Raw genomic sequence first — 21653 nt, 5'->3', positions numbered from 1 at the left:
AAGTACAGATCTACTGCCATCTCCTTTACAACCTCAGAAGTTAGGGATTGCCTCTTCTGAGCCCATTTTTCCACACATTACGCAGCTGCAGGCTGTACCTAGGCCCTCTAATGTAATCATTCCTAGGCAGCATCTCTTCCCCTTGATTCTCAAAGTACATGATATTTGCACAGCCAGACTTAACTCATTTTGAAATAAGAGCATGATCACCATACTTCACCCATGAGATTTTTACTAAGCTATCATCCCATTTGAAATGAATTGGAAAGCAAATTTTCTTTCATCATATGACTAGTCATGGAGAAAAAGTGCAGAATTTTCTACTTGGCACAAGTCAGAAAGTACCCATAGCTTCAAAACCTCATGCCTCAAAAGGCAAAAGCACCACATACTGTTTATTCTACCTGGTCTCCCAGCTTCAACGAATGACAGATTTAGCCATACTAAATGGCTTGCCTGAAATTTATTTATTCAGATATTTTCATATTGGGTCTGTAATCCTGCCAAACATAGACTTCTGTAGGATGGTTGGAGCTCAATTCTCTAAGCCTAGAAGCTTTTGTAGGAGATTTAACAGTTTTTGATCTAAGGAAGTAGGGAAATTATGGAGCATTTGAGATTCTAAACAGAACAAAAATTACAATAGAAGAAGCAATAAAAAAAAAGGAACAATGTGCAGTTGCTCTGAAATACATGCAGGGCTGGAGACAATTTTCATCCTAAAACTTTCTCTAGCTTATAGTCAGGCAGGTTACAACATGCCCTAGATATTGGACTTCAGTTTCCATTGTCTCCAGCAATTATGATAAAAGGCAAAGGAGTATGGGCACTGTAATATAAAAATATTAAAAAAAATACAAAGCATTATCTATCCCTTATTTTCTATAAGCAGAAACAAGATACACTCATTTGTAGAAATGGATTCTATCTTCTTTGTTATATTTCTCTATTCTAAAGCTATCCTCTAAGTGGTTTTCCATATAATATTTGGAAATCAGAAAGGATGGTCTAGGTTTTTTTATTTTGCAATTCTGCATTCCTTCCCCTTAATCTATCCTAAATCTGAATCCAGATCTCACTTCTTTGCATAATAAGAGAAATATTTTTAATTAAATAAGGTTGTAGTTGGTAACCCAACTGGAGTTGTGTAAACAATCTCTTATCTAAAATTTTGCCCTTCACCTACGAACTATTAATAGAGCAGCTATTAATGCAATTACTGTCACAGTTACCATTAAAATATAAAATGATTAGAATATACAGATGATGAAGGTGATGATCATGCTCATCCCAAATAAATTCACTACATTTGTTTATTTATAAATCTACTCCATTGAAGCTTATGGTGCTCAGCTGGTAAATAGAAGTTGTTCAGCTTCCCAGTCTTAGCACCAACGAGTTTCTGTGACCAAGTGAAGACTAGAAACTGAGTTTTCCTTTTCTGTTAACTACACTATTGTCATACAGGTCTGTGTATGAACATAAATTATCAGCTAAAATTATAATAATCAAAGTCATTGCCAATTCATATTGGCAGTGGTCATTATTAAAGGCGGTATCATTATGAGAAAATCCTTTATCACTGCATTCTCAGGTACTGAATGTAGCATTTTGTTCTAGCTGAAGGTTAGGGCCATTATAAAGGCAACTCTATCATATGGTTTGGGTTGATGTGACATAATGAACTACAGATTAGCCATTTTACTCTATTGTATCATATCATCATAACTAATGTGTTTGATTTAGCGTGTTGCATAAATCCAGGAAAGGGTAACTTGATTTAGTGTGTTGCATAAATCCAGGAAAGGGTAACTATTGTTACCTGTTTAAAACTGGGCTTTGATTTTACTAATGGTAAGCATAACTGACCAAAATGTATACAAATTGGAAATTGTTACTGTTACCAAGGAATTCCACAGATAACCTGGATATGATTGGTAATCTATTCTATGCCTTCACTATCTTATTAAACAGTATTTTAGTTGATTAACACCATGATAGCTGATATAAGATGGTAATTGTGGGCTCATCTAGTTATGGATCCATATGGGAAACTCAGAATTTAAGAATATAAATTTATGAATGAAAATTCTCTCTCTCTCTCTCTCTCTCTCTCTCTCTCTCTCTCTCTCTCTCTCTCTCTCTCTCTCTCTCTCTCTCTCTGTGTGTGTGTGTGTGTGTGTGTGTGTGTGTGTGTGTGTGTAAGAATCCAAGTGTGAAAGTGAGCTGATAAATATATACAGGGAAGGAAGATGGAGGTACTTTTGTTAACATTAATGTTATGTCTGGATGGTCAATTACCATCTCTGAAAATACTAGGTTTTTGTTCTGGAGGTCCTTTTGGACTCAAGGTTCCTGTATGAACATGAAGTAGAAGCCAACATTAGAGAGATTTTTACACAGCTCCAGTTGGTATACCAACTGCAATCTTATCTAATGCACAGGAACATGACTTAGGGTAACTCTCACCCTTATTGTCACTTAGGTAGATAATTAATGTGTTCTACCTAGGACAGCCTTTTAAGACTATTCAAAAACTACAGTTTGTCCAAACTGTAGAGGCCTATATACATATAATACTAGCATATGAGACCACTTGTTCTATCAATTGGTTTCTGGGTACAATTTAAGGTGCTGTTTTGTTTATGGTTTGACACTTGGGTATCTGCAGGATCACTTTCTCCAATCAATTGCTTAGTTCACCTAAGGCAGGGGTCGGCAACTGGCGGCTCCGGAGCCGCATGCAGCTCTTTCATTCCTCTGCTGCGGCTCCCAGTCCTCCACTGCTGTGTGCAGTCCCACAAACAAAAGAAGTGGGACTAAAAAAGTTCAATCAATCAATTCCAACTTCTTGCAGAAAAAAAAGATCTTGCGAAGTTGGAATTGATTGATTGAACTTTTTTTTTAGTCCCACAAACTTGTTTTGTTTGTGGGACTGCACATTGTGGTGGAGGAAGTGACAGAGGACCACGGTGGAGCTGGAAAGAAGATGCCGCATGGGTATGAATGGGGGCGGGGCGGGGAGTTGTACATAGCCGGGGAAATAAGCTGGGTGGGGGAACTGCCAATGCCGCTGCCATGAGGCTTGGCAGATCCCTCCCGAGCAGCCATGATCCCCCCTCCCCAGCCAGTCAGCCACCATCGCCCGATCTACTCCTTGCCTGGCCGGCTGGCTGGCACAAAGCCTCACCGCTCTTCTCCTCTTCCGCGTCCTCCCACTCAATCGGCTGAAGATATCGATGTGTACTGGGCCTAAGACAGAACCTTGTGGTAACCCACTGCTTACTTCCCTCTATGTAGATGTAGTAAGGTTTGTTAGGCAGTTCAGAAAGTAAAAGGAGCTGAAGGTAGGTGCTGCTGTTTTTCAATCTCTTGGGACAGTCTTCCATCTTGTAGAGATCAGAATGATCTCCTGGTTCAGCAGGATGCTAAAAACCAAATTATCCCAGAAAGTATTCTAAATGGCTAGGGAGTTTAAACATCTTTTATTTTTATTTTTACCTTGTTTATTTTTATCTTTTGATCATCATGGTTTATTTTCCTTTCAAATCTTCACTGTATTTTAGATGGTATCATAAATGTGTTAATGTTTCTACCATATCAGCCACTAAGAATCATTTGGATTGCAATGGGACAGAAATGGAATAAATAAATAAATTCTTCACACTCAAATAAAATTATATTAATTGACATAGTAGAATGGAAGCACAAGGCCAGTGTTCATGAGGTTCATGTCATCTTTACGTTAATCTTATAAGGACGATTAAGGTATTGCTATAAGGGAAGCATAATGAAAGTTTTAATCTGCAAATCATTTTCTCCATATCTTTTGTCTTCTAATATTTTAGTGTTGTTAGAAGCCACATTAAAGAAACACTGGTAAGAATATAGGGAGTTTCAGTTTTCAGTTTCATCAGATGCTGGATCCACATCTGTTTCCAAATAGCCTTGTGGTTCAGCCTCTTTTTATTTTAAACTGATATGCTAACTGTGAGGTCATTATCTAAGTACCGGCTCTTAGTGAAGCCCAAATGGCACCATTCATTTATACTGAAAATGAACATAAGGTCTGAAAATTTACAAAATAAATAAAGAAAATGGAGTAAAATATCAAAGAGAAGACTATATTTTCCCAACTAATATTGGATATGTTAAGCAATTGCAACGTTGATAGTTGGGAACAGTAAGCTAATAGAGAGGGGGAAGCGGGCATGGCTAGCTGGTAATCTAAGCATTCCACACTGCCCTATTTGGTTTTAAGTGCCACCTTTATAGCTATTATTTTCCTTTCTTCCTTTCAGAATGAGATTTATGTATCTTTATTACATCATTCTTATCTATCTAGTATTAATCATATGCATCAGTCTCATCAGCTCCTGTGCTCCCTAGGCTTGGATCCAAGGCTGCACCAGAATGATGCATACAACTTTTTCTGAAGGGTTGGAATAAATCATCCAATAGAAATCTAAGTTGTGAACAACTGTTCAGGTTTCATCTTTCATGCATACAGTCATCCTTTCTGTGCATGTGTGCATCTGGGGCTGCTTTTCTTTTAATCTTTGCTTTCCTCCTCTTAAATCAGGATAGCACAATTAAGAAGCCTTATCCAATTTCTGAATTCAGCCACCCTTCCAAGTCTATTTCCTCTGCAGTATGGGCATACATTTTTGCATTTATTCAGTACTCAATGCTTTTTTTTTTTTAGTTATATTACCCAATTATCCTATCAGCCACTATTCATTGTGTTAGGCATGACTAACTGATCTAAGTCAAACTATTTGTCTCTTTGTAGATTTGTATTTTACCCTCAACTCTTTTTTTGTTTTGGATTTTACTAATTTATTTCCAACTATGATATTTGCTCTCATTTGTACATCAATCAAATCAAGCTGTTATTTTGTTTTTTCTTCTTTCAGCTACACTCCACATCTGTCAGCTATATAAAATGTGGGGATTTATTGAAACTGTGTGAGTCCTTTAACTGCATGGTAGAAGTGCCATACATGAGGAACAATTATTCTGCCCAAATTCCATGTTTCCCCTGATGCATATAAATTTAATCACATGCAACCACTGGAGAAGTGACCATGCATTTCGCTTGGATTTCTGCCTTTCCTGCTTATCTGCCTGTGGCGAGCTCTTGCTTCAGCCTTCTTTATAGGATCAAGCTAACTCTCCTTAGCAGAGAGTATTTAACAAGACAAGTTTCTACTGCACTAGCTTTATGCTGACACTTATTGAAGTTTCCCTATGTAGAGAGTTATAAAATCCAAAACCAATCAGATGTTTAAAGCAAAAACTTAGAAAATGTTTCTTCAAGAGTTTCCTAGAACAGGAATTACAATAATTTTTATAGAAAGAGGTAAGGTCTTGTCAAAAAGAAAAGAAAAAATAAAGAAAGTCCCACCCAATGCCCAGAAATAACAACTTAACAAACCATAAAGCATCTTTTAAAACACCACAAATAGCTATGTAATCATGCACATGGGGAAAATGTTAATGAAAAATTCAGTTATAAAATAACAGAGGCATAAAACGGAGGTCATTCAAAAATTAAAATATATAGAAAACAGGGAAGACAACATTTAATGTTGCAAATTAAATCAATAGAGTAACTCTTGAGCAAAATTGTTAGCACATGTTTATTGCAGGGAGAATGATTGGGCAGTGATTAGTTGGACCTTCTGTTTAGATTTACATATTCCTTTTCCTCCTGTCTTTTTTTTTCCTGAGAATTTATTTTCAATGTTACAGAAAATGAGGATTGAATGAAAGTCAGCTACCTTGGAGAAACTGACTTTTGCTTTGCCCAGTCAAGGACAATGCTCCATCTATGATGTTCTGGATCAAATCAGCAAATCAGAAATTATTTAGGAGCTTTGATGATGTCCGGTTTTCAGTAGTTATGCCTGTATAAGCAGTTATATATGAGACATTTTTTTCAGTAACAAAATCTGAATTCTATCTTACATTATTACACTATTCATATGCTATTTCCACAATATACCAACTCTACGTGGATGTATATCCCATTTCGATAATAGATTAAAAGTATGATCACAGTAGAGCAAAATATATAACAATAAAATGAATCAATAAAATAAATCAACCATAACATACCAAGAGAATATCATATAAAAATAACTAGGTGTAAGTTATTAAAGGGGGAAAGTCACCTCTCAGTCCAAAGCCTTTCTGGAAAAGTCAGATCTTCGTGGCTTTTCTAAATGCCAACAGATTTGATGATGATCTGATCCCAATGCTAAAGCTGGCTTTGAACTCTTATGGTGGCACTCTTAGAGAGGAGGCCTGAAGTTAGCTCCCATTTCTAGAACTCATTGGGTAAGCAGAAATTGCTGAAAGAGGATAGTCCTGTAGTTACCAGGTCTTAAAACATGTAGTCCTTGAATGGTGACAACCAGCCCCTTTATTTGCACAAGAAATTCAAAAATAAACAGATTAGTGCCTTACTTGATACACTGCATTTTCTTTAGCAAAAAGTTAATGTTTTATTACAAGTGATCATATTTCTTCATAATCGAATAAAGGATTCTGCTTTTCCTTTCTTATGCTAATGTGGATGCAAAAATGAGACTATGTTATATGGAGGCCCATGATCTGTCCTGCCATTGCACAATGCAGAATATACACTAAGAGTGTTCTAAGAATGTAGATTTTCATTGAATGTTAAGATATTCATAATGGTAATGTTGTTTTGTGATGAAATCAATTATCCGGTATGTCTGTTGGATATGTTCAAACAGAATCTTTCTGCCTGTCTACCTAGCTACCTAAGACAAGGCAACCTCTGTTTCATTGGTTATTCATCTGTTGAAATGTTTTTAATAGCTAAATGTTGGACTCCAGTTCTAGGATATACATAGTTCTTTTTTCTCAGATTAGTGCATGTACTAAAAGCTACTTCCTCATAGACCATTGAATAAAGAACAAACACCTGTTAAAAAACAATGTACTTTGTTCTAATATCCATATGTCAAAGTGAGGCCCTCTTGTCCACTATTGGTTATTCAGTCAGCTTCATGGAGTTGCACAGTTGTGCCTAGATTTGTTTATTCAACTAAAAATTATCCATCTTTTTATCTTCACAAATTCCAGGTTGATCCATGAGCTGGATTATTTTTGGTTTCTATATTTTATGTGCTGAATTCCTGCTGCCTTTCCACAACCCCCAAGTTAATAAAGTCAACTAGTTGAGGTTGGTTTCATTTCTGGGATTCACTAATAAATTTATATTAGGTTAGATCTTGAAAGGTCTTGAAAATGAGCAATCATGATAAACAGGCTAATAGAGAAGGGTTTGCTTAATTAGGGAAAAAAGAGCAATTAGCTTGTCAGTGTTTAAGCTCACAGAAGCTACACAAGAGAAGCCTATCAAAGTAGTTATTGACCTTTTAAACCCTCCAACTCTTCTGTCATTGATGTTTAATGGGAGAGTCACTTAGTCTGTCAAGCTAATAACTAAGGTAATGAAGTAGTCTAGGACTTTGCTTAACTACTTTGTTATCTCTAGACTAATTTTAGAAATTTTAAAAATAGATGATCTAAAAATAATTTTTTTAAATTGACAAGTTTATTTTTCATTGACAATTGAGGAGCTGTTTTTAACTCCCAAATATATTTGAGGGTCTTTTCTCATAGGAGAAAGCTAAAAATATGCTAATTAAACAACTTTGTAGAGTGCTTTTATAAAATAGTAAGATGTCAGAAATCAGTGCTAATAGAATGTCTTTTTATTTTATTTTTCTTGCCCGTGCTGGAAGAATTAGCTAAAACAGAAATCTCAGAATGTAATCTTGAAAGATTGCTGTGAGTCGGAATATTCTTTCACTTGAAACCCTCTAGAATGGATTACATGGATTACAGCTCACAGCATCCCCATTTAGCACAGCCAACCACTGACAAGAACGTACTTAAGTGCAACATCACAATGCAAGTACAAAAGTACAAAGTTTGTACCACAATGTCACAATATACATTACTTCATAAGTCCTCACCCCATGCTCCACTCCCATGGTAGATCATGCTGACCTAAATGGAGTGTGGCCACATAACACACCAAGAACAGTTTCGTGCCAATTTTTAAGGATCATCTCTGAATTGACTGACCTCATAGTCCTGGGAATTGAGTCAATTTATTTCTGATTCTCATCATATATTCTGCAAAATCGCAACTGGCTGATAATTTCATTTGAATTGCTGCAGTTCTGCAGATCTTGGAAGCAGCCCATTTTCTTATTGGCAGCAACTATTTTCTCACCTTACCTCCTAGCTCTGGGCCTTAAGCCAGCCATTACTTCCCCTCTCCCTCTTCCCCCATAGAATTGTAGCATCTGTTTCTGGACTTTGTCTCTTGTTCAATAGAAGTTTTATCATTCTCCCCCAATCTAAATACTGTAAAAACAGGCAACGACTATTGGGGAAAATGCCTGATTGCGAAATTACCAGGGTGCTTCCATTTCATCTATGTAAGTCAGAAGTTGTTGTTGATTTTAGACTACATAGAAATAATGCTTTGGCATCCAACAAGCCAGTTGGTTATTTTAAAAAAAACTGTCACCATTTATTTATTTATTTATTTATTTATTATTAGTAAACTACCCACAAATCTACACAAATACATGTGATGAAAGATATGATGAGAAAATTAGCAGTTTCTTTGTTTTCTTTATAGTTTATAGTGAGCCGCTCAGAATTGCTTATAGGTGGTTACATAAATCTTTTAAATAAATAAATATACTTCTTCTTTTTTTTGCATCAGGGTAAGAGTTCTTTTCTTACCCCACATCCAGTGGTAGCCTAAGGGTATGGGATAATGCTTTGCGGGGGTTTTTTTCTTGGCTATCTGCAGAGAAATAGAGTGAGCACTATCTGGCTCATGGTATTGTCTGCATTTCAAGGTCATAAGAAAAGAAGACAATTGCCAATTGCTGGAGACGTGGGATGGAGTGAAAGCTGGTAGCATGGAAGTACCCTTAGCTAAAATGTGATTGTTTAATTGAAGTATAACTGCATTGTTTAAAAAAATGATTGCTCAGTTAATTATGTGCTTGTAAATTATTGAATTGCACCAGTGTGTTCAGTCTGAAGCCGAGATACTAAATTATAGGTGGTATGTCATTCTCTGGGCTGAGACAGAAAAGACCTACACAGGGATTGATTGGAGATAAAAATAGGTTGCTTAAAGTTAGGCATCAGATCACCACATTATCAGCATCAAAAAGATTAGTCAAAAGGCAATAGAAGAGAGTAGTGATGTTGAAAAGATGCTGTTTTCACCCAAAGGAGTGCTATGTCTTGCTGGGAGGTTTGATGCACATACATTTTATTATTATATAATTCCTATCTTGTGAATTCTGTTGGACTGAAAAATTGAGATTTTTCAGAAAAAAAAAACTAAGCAATAAAGCATACTATAAAAGGCTTGTGCCAAAAATAGGGCAACTGAAAGCATTAGTTTTCTCACAGATCTTTACTTATGGATCTCTCATCACATTTCCAACTTAACATAATAAATTGTTACAGATATTGAACAAGGGGCTCAGGAGGCAAAACTGAAGATACTGTGCAGCTCACAACATTCAAAAGGTGATTTGGTGCCATTCACTGGTTATGTTCATAGGTTACATTAAGCTATAAATCATAATTTAGAGTCTCCAGGGCTGAGTTCGCATATCACCTTAAGCCAAAACCAAACAAACATGTTTTAAGTTATGCTTAGCTATATGACTGGCTTTATATATCACTGAAGCCAAGTCAAAGCTAAACAAATCATGTTACATCTTAGGAAGATGTGTGAATCCAGTCATTATATCCAGTCTAGCAACCCTGTAGGATTAATGGCATAATAAAATAGTATGCCGATGTGATTTCTTGAACAGAAAGCATGATAAAATGTTAACTGCTAAACAAGAAAAAGAATTTTCTAGCTGAAATTATTTTTAAAAGTAAAAAAGACAGGATAAACATCAAATAAATTCCTAATTATGATTATATCTAGGCATGCAAAAATCTCTTGTACTCAAATTCTATATAAATGAAGAGAACTCAAAAATATTGTAATATATTGTGTGTATCTTCTCGGAAAGCTTTTATGTAATGCTGTTAAAGAAACATGATCTTTTTAGGATGTTTTAGTTTTTTAAAGCAACAGCCTATTTACAGCTTTTGGTCTACGGCCAATGAGGTATTTTATACAAGACCATCAACCCCACAGTCTCTGATGGAGTCAGTGTCCTTTGATGAACACTGAAGGCTCTTCTCATTACTACTTCCAGTTTTTCAAGAAGCTAAATGTGGTGATCTATGTGGGAGGCCTTGGCTTCAGGCTGTCACATAGGAGGCCAGATGGAACACACACAGGCATTTGTGTAAAATTTAAGGTGTGTAGTGTCTGATTTTCAGTATTGGCCACAGCTTTCTTTTAAAATGTCAGATGCTGGGTCATCCATAAAGTACCCCTGTCAATTTCCTTAATGTGTTGTTTTGTAGTATTTGGGGCAGAAGAAAGGCTGCTAGGAAGACTAGAGTGCTAGCCAAAAGGGCTAGTTTTCTTCTGAAAGCTAAGAATAGAACAAGCAAATTTCTTCTATACCCAATTACTTGCTTGGCATATGGCATTTTGCACTTATAGTGTACCAAAACTGGATTGATAAAGGATTTGTAAGGATATTCTTCCAAAAAAATATTTTTAACAAACTCATCCTTTTAAACTTTGTCTGCTTCCCATGCATCCCCCCTCCCCTTTCTAGGCTCCAAAATGACTTTAATTAACTTTCCTCTTTCTCCGAATGAATCTTCCTGGTTCATTAGATGAGACTATATGACTAGATACATACTATGCAGTCAAGTGTGTGTGTGTGTGTGTGTGTGTGTGTGTGTTTCCCTTTTCCAGATATCACCACCTTAACATGATAAGCAGGTTTTCTAGTCCCAATAAGTTTTAAATGATGTTAGCAAGAGTTCTTGGTAGGGTGATTCTTCCAGAAAGTTTGAAAGCAGAAGGGTGAACCTAAGATTAATCCACAACTGAGATGAGAGCAGGTAGTATTCTTTATAAATGAGGGCAGCTAATTCACTTAAGAGTAACTCCAAAATCAAAATCAGAAGCTTTCCGTGGCAAGCTATTTCTGTATTAATTCTCTACAAACTACCACAATGTAAAAAAGATGTTGACCGCAATGTAAAAAAGATGTTGAAATTCTAGAAAGAGTGCAGAGAAGAGCAACAAAGATGATCAGGGGACTGGAGGCTAAAATATATAAAGAATGGTTGTTGGAATTGGGTATGTCTAGTTTAGTGAAGAGAAGGACGAGGGGTGACATGATAACAGTGTTCCAATATCTCAGGGGCTGCCACAAAGAAGAGGGAGTCAAGCTATTCTCCAAAGCATCTGAAGGCAGGACAAGAGGCAATGGATCGAAACTAATCTGTTACTCTGTTATACATAAACATGGCTGAAGCATTTACACAAATTTAGATAATAGATGATATCACCTGACAACTCTAAAATAACTACTTTAATATTGAGAAACTTGAACCTTCATAACTAGATCTGTACATGATGATATAATCAGACCAAAGTTACAAAGACGTCTGGTTACTAATATTATCTATACTGAAAGACAGTTTACAAAGACATACAGTATAAAATTGGAACATGGAATTTGAGAAATATAAAGCAAGAAAAAAATTGAAACTGTCAGACTGAAAATGAAGCATTCTAAATAGGATGTTTTAGGAATAATTGTTCCTGAGTACACAAGAATGGACCACTTTCAATTGACATCAAAACGTATATTTGAAATGTTACTGTAATTCAATAAACAATAAAACTGTACATATTAGAATTTACACATATGGGTACCTAATATCTATGCAAAAGTGGAAGACAGTAAGAAATCTTATGGTAAATTGAAAGAGGTACTAATAATAACACTCAAAAATAATATATACTACTAATAGATAATTGGAATGCAAAACTTGATGAACAGGAAAATTTCTGGAAAATTTGAATTAAATATATACAATAAAAAACTGAAAATAGAATAATACAATTTTGCAAAAGAGAATGCTTTGTTCATTGCTAAAACTTGCTTCAAGCAACACAAAGACAAAATCTGTATCTGAATATTAAAATCAGACTGACTATGTAATAGAAAACTGAAGATAGAGAAATGGTTACTAGGATATTTCTAAATACAGATTGTGAAACCGGCAATGACTTAAGAATGTCAGCTATATACTCTGAGCTTAGAAAATTCAGAATATCAGGCCTGGAGGGTATAATAGTAGAATATAATATTAATGTAAGAAACACATTCAGCACATTCTAACTTATGTAAAAGAGAACCTAAGAAACATGAGATAAGAAACATTGTGAAAGTTGAAGCAGGAACAAAGTTCTGTACTATCATTAAAAGATGAAGGATGAAAACCTTGACATTAAAAGATGGAGGATGAATACCTTGAGGAATGTGTAATAACTGAATGTAGACTTTCAACATCAAGTAAGAAGAGACTGTATATCAAGGCTGGTGTTAGAGTCCTGAGGGTTTTCAATCTTCATGCTGTAGGGAGGAGATCTGGGTTGGCTCAGGATTTCATGGTAACAACAGGTTTGTCACTAGGAACAAAACAAGATGGTAAGCACCGGTACAAAGCATATCATCATTTAGTTTTGTCTTTGTGTCTATATGTTTTAGCATAAACTGGCAGAGGAAAACATCCACCTTGGTCTGCTTAAAGAAGAGGCCTCTTCATGGCTCTAGAAATTGTAATTTACTTTCCTATTGTGTTACAAGATTGAACAGTGTTGCATGGTGAAAGGAAATATAACTTTCTGCATAAACCATCTGCTTTTAATCATTTTAATAATGTACCTTTTTCTCTTTTAGAGGAGAACTGTAAAGTATGTTAGACCAGATTATTTTTTCCCCAAGGGTTTTGTGAGCTTGTTGAGATGACCTCACAGAATCTTTTCAAATCTACACTCTAATTCTTGACTCTTAAGCTTAGCAATGCTATCATACTGGATCTTATGAGTTAAACATTGGGTTAATACTCTTAATGTGCTTGTTTAATTTGGGTTATCAGATTAGGTATACCAACTGCTATAATTTATAAAATTTATTTTTTGTGTGAATTAAATCAATAGTTAGGGTTTATAGTTTATAATATTTATAAACAAAAATCTGTTAGCAGTATTCAGCTGATGTGTTAGGGGCAAGGGAGATTAGAATAGCCCCCAAAAAACTAATAATGGGGAAACCTGTTCGTCTATCTTGCCTCTTTACTTTCAGCTGGGACCCCTAGGATCTCTCTTTATTTGTTCTCATTAAAGACTCTAGGAGTTAGGTTTGGTTGATGGATAGTGATTTGCCCCAAGTTAAGTCCATGGATGAATACGGATGAACTTAGATCTCCCTGATCTGGTTCAAAACTTGAACCATTTCTGTTATGTCCTGTGCCTCCTGAATTGCTCAGCAGTCTCAGGAAAGCTGCAGAGAGTCCCGGGCAGACCACGTGGTTGCCCGGAACCAGACAGGCTGTCGCCAGCCTTGCGCACATGCGCAAGGCGTGAAACCAGCCTTGCATTGATTGGTTGATGCTGTCCTTCCAAGGAGACTATAAAAGGCCTGCGTGCCATTTTGTTACTGTTCTGTTCTGTTGCTGACTTGCAATAAAGAAGACTTGCTTTTGTGTTACTCGGTTTGTCTAAATGCCTTTGACTCACGAACAGAACATTGGCGATGCAGGTGGGATTGCTGCAAGCAAGAACAGAAGAAGAAGATAGGACTCATCAAGGAAGTCCTGAAGCGCGGCGGAAGTTCAGCATCCGGAAAGATGTGACTCTGCCTGCCAGTACAAAATCGCTGGAGGTGAGCTTGGCAAAAGGCTTCCCAAAAGGCTTGCAGAGAAGGTGTTGACGAAGTTACAGACTGCTACGATGTCAAAGATAGGCCGGTTGTCGGAATTCGATACTTCTCACCCAGAACGCTGGAACTCTTATGTGGCACAGGTGGAGAACTACTTTAGAGTAAATCAGATTAGAGAAGAAAGCCTCAAAGCAGCTACCTTGCTTTGTGTTTGTGGGCAGGACACTTTCGACATAGCGGAAAATCTGGTTGCCCCAGCACTCTGGAGTCAGTGTCCTATGCTGATTTGAAGAAGATGCTAAGAGAACACTCCGAACACACGCAGAGGGACCAGAGGCCTGGTGAGTCTGCTGCAGACTTTATTGCTGCCTTAAGACAAGCCGCTAGACCATGTGAGTTCAAGGACCTGGAAGAGAGGCTCCGGGATCAGTTAGTTTGTGGCTTGAGAAGTCGTGAGCTGCAGCATAAGATCTTCGCCAAAGAAGTTGTCTCGTTCCAAGATGCCTTGAGAGAGGTTGCAGCTGAAGAAGCAGCGGGCGATGCTGTGAAGGCCTTGTGGCTCGCCAGAAATCCTCCAGTGACAGTCGCCGTCCATCAAGAGGTCACTCGAGAAGATTCAGCACAAGTTTCTGAAGAGGAGGTGGATAGGCTGCACCAGACAGAGGAGAAGAAGTTTCAGGCCCCAGCATCCCCTTGGTGTTTCGGGTGTGGAGGATGCCACAAGTGCTCTCACTGCAGATTCCACTCTGCCATTTGCCGGGCATGTGGTAGGCAAGGCCACATTGCCTCTGTCTGTTTGGGTCACCAGAAGGTCCGGTCTCAGGAAGAATTGCTTCAGAAAGGTACCAGGGTCCCCAGCCAACACAGGGTGGGTTTCTGTGTGTCGCGCAGGAGCATTTTCAGGACAGGAATTCATAGCCCACTTAAGAAAAAGCTTCACATTGATGTGAAGTTGCAAGGGGTTCCCTTGTCGATGGAGTTGGACACAGGGTCCACTCTATCAATCATTTCTTTTGACACCTTTAAAAGGATTTGCAGCAGAAATGGCCCACGAGTCAAACTCAGGCCATCAAATTTAATTCTCACTGACTTCCAGAATTCCAGAGTCAGCATAAAGGGGGAGGCCATGCTCAAGGTGCAGCGTAGGACTTTTGAAGGCCTGCTAGATGTGGTGGTAGTTGGGGGTGATCGCACGAGTCTCATTGGACTCGATTGGTTCGAGGCCCTTGGAATTCAAGTGACTGGACTGCACAGTCTGCAAACATCAGGCCTTGCAGAAGTCTGCAAGGAGTTTGCTGCTGTGTTCAGTTCAGAGCTTGGATCATACAAGGGGCCTTCCATCGCCTTACACTTAGACCCAGCTATCATACCCATCCGGATCAAACCTAGAAGGGTGCCTTTTGCCCTCAAAGGCAAAATTCATACAGGGTTGGACAAGCTGCTCCAGCAGGGCATCTTAGAACCTGTGGACTCTAGTCCATGGGAAACCCCCATAGTAATGCCACTGAAGGCCAATGGAGAAGTCCGAATCTGTGCGGACTATAAATGTACACTTAACAAAGCGCTGCAATAGCATGCGTATCCAGTGCCTGTGGTTAGCCACATTCTGGCCTCCCTCAAGGGGAGGCAACAGCTGAGGCTCAAACAATTGTGACACACTGGGGAGCTTTTAAAGTGAAAAGACTGCAGTTTGGAGTTAACGTGGCCCCTGGCATCTTCCAAAGTGTAATGGAGCGAATGCTCCGTGGTATTCCTGGGGTCTGCCCCTACTTCGATGATGTCCTCATTGCTGGGGAGTCATCTGTAAATTTAGCTGAAAGGCTGAAAGCTGTCTTGCTGCATTTCCGCCAAGCGGGGCTGAAGCTGAAGCAAGATAAATGTAAGATTGGAGTCACCTCCACTGAATTTCTGGGGTTCCGTATTGATGCTGAAGGCATCCATCCTGCTGAATCCAAACTTCAAGCAATTCAGCAGGCCCTAAATCCCAAGTCCAAAAGCGAACTTCAGGCTTTTCTGGGACTCTTAAACTTTTATCATGCATTCTTCCCCACAAGACTGCAGTGGCTGAGCCGTTACACCGGCTCTTGGACAAACAGGCTCCATGGCAGTGGACTAACATCCATGAAAGGAGCTTTTCAGAGGTCAAGGCCTTGCTTTCATCAAATGCGGTTTTAGCACATTTCAATGAGCAATTGCCTGTGTGCATCGCATGTGATGCATCCCCTTATGGGGTTGGAGCTGTGCTTAGTCACCTGAAGGCTGATGGGACACAAAGTCCCTGTGGCCTACTAGTCAAGGACTCTGTCATCTGCAGAGCGTAATTACGCACAGATTGACAGAGAAGCCTTGGCCATAGTGGGTGGGATAAAGAAATTTCATGATTTCTTATATGGCCGCCATTTTACAGTCTACACAGACCATAAGCCTCTGCTGGGTTTGTTTACCACAAATAAACAAACCCCACACATAATCTCACCTAGAATGCTGAGATGGTCAATTTTCCTGTCAGCATATGACTACACTTTGGTGCACAAACCTGGCAAAGAAATGGGCCATGGAGATGGCCTCAGCAGATTACCTCTACAGCAGATAGAGGCAGATCCTGCTCCTGCTCTTCACATTCTCTCCATTCAGAAATTGCCTGAATCTCAATGCTAGGGACGTGGCTGCAGAAACTGCCACTGATCACACGCTCACATGTGTGCTGACATGGGTGTTGTCAGGATGGCCTGACATGTGTCCAGGTACTGAGTTTCAAAGCTTCTGGCAAAGGAAGCACGAGCTTTCCACTTTCAAAGGGTGCCTTTTATGGGGTAGCAGGGTAGTCATCCCAGCCTCATTGAGGACTAGAATCTTGCTCTCTCTGCATGAGGGACATCCAGGCATAGTCCGGATAAAAGCGCTTGCATGTAGCCATCTCTGGTGGCCTGGGCTCGATAAAGAGATCAAGACCCAGGTTCATGGGTGCCAAGTATGCCAACAGTCCAGGCCTGAAATGCCTTAGGCCCCTGTACATAGGTGGGAGGAGACACGTGCCCCTTGGTCGAGGGTTCATATCGACTATGCTGGGCCCTTTCAGGGGCAATTTTTCCTTCTCCTTGTGGACAGCCATTCCAAGTGGCTAGAGGTCGTTCCTGTCTCCTCCACTACTACTGCTAGGACCATCCAGGTGCTGAGAGGAATCTTCGCCTCTCATGGGCTTCCTTGTCTCCGACAATGGATCCCAATTCACTTCTTCTGAGTTTCAGGCTTTTCTACAGGCCAACCTGATCTGGCACACTACTTCAGCATGGTTTCATCCAGCTTCCAACGGCCAGGCTGAGAGGATGGTGCGCACTACCAAAGATGCTCTCAAGAGAATCACTCATGGCAGCTGGCATCACAGGTTAGCTGACTTTCTTCTTTGCCAACGCACCACACCTTGCACAGCCATAGGAAAGAGCCCAGCTGAACTCTGCTGGGGTCACCGCCTCATTACAAAACTGAACAGGTTGCACCCAGACCGGGTGGCTTCACAGGTGTCACAGCTGTGGGCATCTAGGAGACTACAGGTGGGCGATCCGGTCTGGACAAGGAACTATGGACCTGGACATCTCTGGGTCACAGCAGTGGTATGCAAGGTCTCTGGGCTGCTGTCATACAAAGTGGCCTTAAGTGATGGTCATGTGATCTGACATCACATTGACCAATTGCGCTGGAGGCTTCCCAGCAACACTTCCGCTCCTGGCTTTGCTTTCGGGGGGGAGGAGGACCACAATTACGATCATGGACCACAGTCTCTCCGACCAAGTGCTTCAGCTATTGCTCCAGAAGGGTGGTTTGCCCAGCCAAGTGGACATTCACAGGCTTCAGCTATTGCTCCAGAAGGGGGGTTTGCCATGGAGGCGGCTCCTGACTCTGGCACCTGAGACACAGACACTTGGGCAATGGGACATTGGGGTAAATCAGCTATTCAGACCACTCCAGCTGCTGGTCTTGGGCTAGAGGGACAGTGCTCCCAAGAGGGGTCTATTGTGGACTTGGAGAATTCCACCCCACCACCAGACTTGGGGAATTCCACCCCACCAAGGAACTCTGGCTTGAATTTAGCGGATCCAGCCAGTCAGCAGCTGGGTGGGTCACCTTGGTCTTAGGGGCAACAAAGTCCTGGTCTGCCTAGCCTGGCAGGCAAGCTGGCAGGCCAGGCACACACACCGGCCATAAGAAGGTCACAGCGGGCCAAGGGTCCACCCAAACATCTTAAGGACTATGTGAGGTTTCTGTCAAGCCTGAGGGAATCTTGCTAGTTCTTTTAAATGCAAAACAAACACTCAAATGAAGGGGTGTTATATTTCAGTGTATTAAACATTTTGCTGTATTCTTGTACATATAAAATGCAAAATTGGGTCTGCCTGTGTGCAGGCATAATGTGTTTAACAATAGCAAATGCCAATTGAACACATGTATATGTTGCTGCTATAACAGTAAGGGTTACTTATTGTTTTATCCAAGGGAGAGGGGTGTTATGTCCTGGACTTGCTGTGGGCAGACCACGTGGTTGCCTGGGACCAGACAGGCTGTTGCCAGCCTTGTGCACATGCACAAGGCACGAAACCAGCTTTGCATTGATTGGTTGACGCTGTCCTTGCAAGAAGACTATAAAAGGCCTGCGTGCCATTTTGTTACTGTTCTGTTCTGTTGCTGACTTGCAATAAAGAAGACTTGCTTTTGTGTTACTCGGTTCGTCTAAATGCCTTTGACTCGTGAACAGAACAATTTCCACAAAGCTTAAATATGATACCAATGCTTAAATAGCAGGAAATTAATATTTGTAAAGTTTAAGAGTAACTCCCATACATTACAAATACTGATTTTCTTGCTATTTAACCATGATATAAGAGTAGTCTTATTGGGATGGTTTTAAAAAAGTGTACCTTACTTTTATCTATAAACTATACTTAAGCTATCTTTGGAGGGGTTCGTTCATGCCTGGCATATCTATTTGACACTTCATTTAAATCAAGCTTATTATTTAACAAGAAAAAGTATTCTGCTCTTTCTTTAGAAATATCAAAAAGATATCTGTCTCCAATCGTTTTGCTGAAAAAAAAAGTTATTCTATTTTAATGGAATATTAATACCTTGAATCTTGTTTGCCTTATTTCTGGTTTAAAGCCTAAATATATTTGTAGAGTTTTTTTAAAAAAACAACAACAACTCTACAAGTATATTAAGGCTTTAAACCAGAAACATGGATTAAGTTTGACTGAGTCCCATGGAACTAATTTCTGAAAAGATATCCATAAATGATTATTATTTATTGTTTTATTATAGAGAATAAAATACAAAACAGTAAAACAAACAAACAAAATGAAACAAAAGCATACATTCAACCCCAACCACAAAAAAGAAAAAAGTGTACAAAAAAAGAAAAGAAAAAGCAATAAATTCTCCTTTTACAAATATATACATATGTGTATATGTATATGTACATATACATATACATACATATATTTGTGAAAGGGGAAGAGAATTTACTGCTTTTTCTTTTCTTTTTTGTGTGTATATATATATATAATCTTCTTTTATAAAAATATAAAAAAAGCAGTCAAAAGTTTGGGCTATCCGTTCGATAGGTCATCTGGTCTCAGAGCTTTGCCTGTTTTAGCTGCTTCTGTTATTTCAAAAGTTGTTATTGGACTATTCAAAATTTGCTTGTAATAGTTTAGGAAGATTTTTAGTTGTTATATACTCCTCCATAGTATCTAAAGAGATTTCTTGTTCTTTATATAAATTGGTATAATAATTCCAAAATAGGCTTTTAATATTTTTGTTATCCATATAAGTCTTATTCTCCTCTTAAAGCTTGGTTATCATCTTCTTTTCTGTCTGTTTTCTTACTTTGTATGCCAACATTTCCCTGATTTATTTGCATGTTCAAAAAACATGTTGTTTTGTATATTTGTGTTTCTTTTCAATATCTGAAAACAGTCAATAAAGAATTTTGTTGTTGCAATAATTTTAGCTGATTAAGTATGTTAGGATCTTCTGGTGAATTCTGGAGTTCCCTCTCCTTCAGTTTAATTTCTTGTAGCACATTTTGGATTTATTTTTTGTCCATCTTCCTCTTAATTGCTGTATTGTATTGTATTAAATGTCCTCATATCACAGCCTTACAAGCATCCCAAACTGTTGTCAAATTGGTTTCCTTACCTAAATTATTATTAAAATAGTCTTGAAGTACCTGTTTACATTCTTCAACAATCTGTAGTCTCTGCAAAACAGACTCATTTAATCTTCATTTAAAAGACTGAGGACCAAATTTAAGATCCAAAGACACTGGATTATGGTCAGAAAAAGATTTTGGAAGAATAATAGTTTTAGTTGCTTTGTGAAGCAGTTTTTTTTAATCTAAATCATATCAATTCTAGAAAAGTATTTGGGTCTCTCGGAAAAGAAGGTAAAGTCTTTTGTTAGTCCATTTTTACACCTCCAAACATCAATCAAATCTAAAGTATCAGTCACCTTTTAAAAAGTTTGGGACAGTTTTCCTTATGTTTCTTTAATTCTTTTAATTCTTTTATCAGCTGATCTTTCCAGTTGTGCGGTTACTACCCCATTGTAAACTCCAATTACACATTAATACTGAAAAGAATAGGCTTGGCTTTTTCTTGATGTGGGGTGTATAATCCCAACTATAATTCAGTTTACACTATTACTGCCTTGATTACTGCAAACAATAAATGTAGATGTACCCCATTAATTTTTTTTGAGTTAACAGAAATAAATTCCAGATCCAAGATGTTATTTTGTAAATACTTTTTATCAGTCTTTTTAATATGAGTTTCTTGCAAACATATTATATCATGGTTCACTTTTTTCAAATAATGAAATAACTTTTTTCTCTTTTGTAGAGAATTAATTAATATTCTAAAATTGTGCAATCTATTTGTTACGAAGAGAAGGTACCAGGGATGCCATCTGAGGCTCCCATCTCCACAGCGTGTCCTTGATAAGTGTCAAATCTCTTTTTATCTTTTTCTTTCTGATCTTTATCTTTTGAAAAATAGTGTAGTTCCTCTCCATGTTTTCCAAAAAATCTTGATTTTTAAATGTAAAAATAACCTCTTCCAGCTTATCCCAGTGAAAGGAAATATTATTTTGTTTCAGGAGGTCTGTCAGGACCTTGTGTGTCCGTAATATTGTAATTGAAATTTCTCTGAATATTTGCATCTCTTCCAGAAATGTTAAATCTCTGGTGATAATGTTTCTGAATTACTTGCTCTTTAATAGATTTTCTTATGAATTGGATCAGAAGTTGTCTTCTGGCAGCATATACAGAATTTATTCTGTAAATCTTGTCTATTTCTTTAGAGAAGACTATTTCCTCATCATTAAACCATTTAGTCATTTCTGTTTCAATTACATCACTTGTGAATTTATTCAGGAATTCCTCTGAGGCACAGAAAAAATTTCTTCTGTTTCAAATCCAATAATAGTAAATTTTGGTTAAGAAGATCTAACCTTGTGTCTGTCTTATTATTATTATTATTATTATTATTTACTGAATTTATATCCCACCCTTCTCCTTGCGGACTCAGGGCGGCTGACAATCAGTTAAAAAATACACCAGTAACAATTACAAAATTAAAATTAGTTAAAAAGAAATATTTAAATGTTGTCTAATTAAAATATGATTAAAAACCCCTCTAAAAATTGCCCTAGGCCAGTCCCGCTTGTTGGAATAGCCATGTCTTGAGGGCGCGGCGGAAGGAAGGG

This window comes from Protobothrops mucrosquamatus, unplaced genomic scaffold, assembly GCF_001527695.2.
Source record: "Protobothrops mucrosquamatus isolate PMUCROS unplaced genomic scaffold, P.Mucros_1.0 scaffold45, whole genome shotgun sequence".
NCBI lineage: Eukaryota > Metazoa > Chordata > Lepidosauria > Squamata > Viperidae > Protobothrops > Protobothrops mucrosquamatus.
Note: the sequence above shows the minus strand (reverse complement) of the source record.